This window comes from Benincasa hispida, chromosome 5 (genome assembly GCF_009727055.1).
Source record: "Benincasa hispida cultivar B227 chromosome 5, ASM972705v1, whole genome shotgun sequence".
Taxonomy (NCBI): domain Eukaryota; kingdom Viridiplantae; phylum Streptophyta; class Magnoliopsida; order Cucurbitales; family Cucurbitaceae; genus Benincasa; species Benincasa hispida.
Genome location: NC_052353.1, coordinates 38,430,344 through 38,431,295, shown reverse-complemented (window position 1 = coordinate 38,431,295; position 952 = coordinate 38,430,344).

Here is a 952-nt window from a genome sequence, read left to right as displayed (position 1 = left end):
ATATTTGTTTTGGAGTCGCAACCACAAAATAGTGTAGGAATCATAATCACTACTATTACGAAATAATAGTAGTCAACCATAAACGTAGTTCAACTAGTTTAAAGTATGCATTCTTAATCAACATAAACATCATATAAGAGTTACATATAATTTTAAAAAGTTTACTTATCAATTATGGAGAGATGACATAAGTAGGGATGGAAATGTGAGAAAGTATACCAAATCAATACATTTTTAAAACCAACACGTTTTGAAAAGAGAAGAAATTTTCGAACCAATCACAAATCGCCACGTCATTTATCAAACTAATGATGAAATTGCAAATGATCAAATTTGAAACTAAGAGTTGATATTGAAAGGATATGTGAATACTCATTGCAAAAGTAATTATGTCCTAATTCTAATTTCACATAACATACAGAAAATATAAAAGATGGAAACAAAGTATTCACAATCTAAAAAGTATGCATTTGTAAATAAATTAAAGAGGAACAAGCGATCTAAAGATCACATACACTTGAAGACTAGTCTCTTGACAATTCCTATTCAATTCTCGAACACAATCAACATTTTGATCACAAAATCTCAGCAATCAATCAAACACCACCATGCGGAAACCTACTTGTTCTTGGGTAGAGAAATTGATGAGAGTTGTGGGCTTCAAGATTAATTTGAAGAAAGGATTTGAGAAAATAATATGAGAGAGTAGAACACCAAAAGAAACTCACTCCAACAGCAACACAGTGTGTCCTTATATAGTCATCTTCCATACCTCTTGCACTTTCAATTCCATAAATTTAATATGAGAAAATAATGAGGTTGAGTTATTCAAAATAACACTTTCCCAAATAATTAAATTATATAATCAATTAAAACAAATTTCTTAATATTAATTATATATATATACATTAGAACTATATGTTATATTAAGATATAACATATAACCTACCGT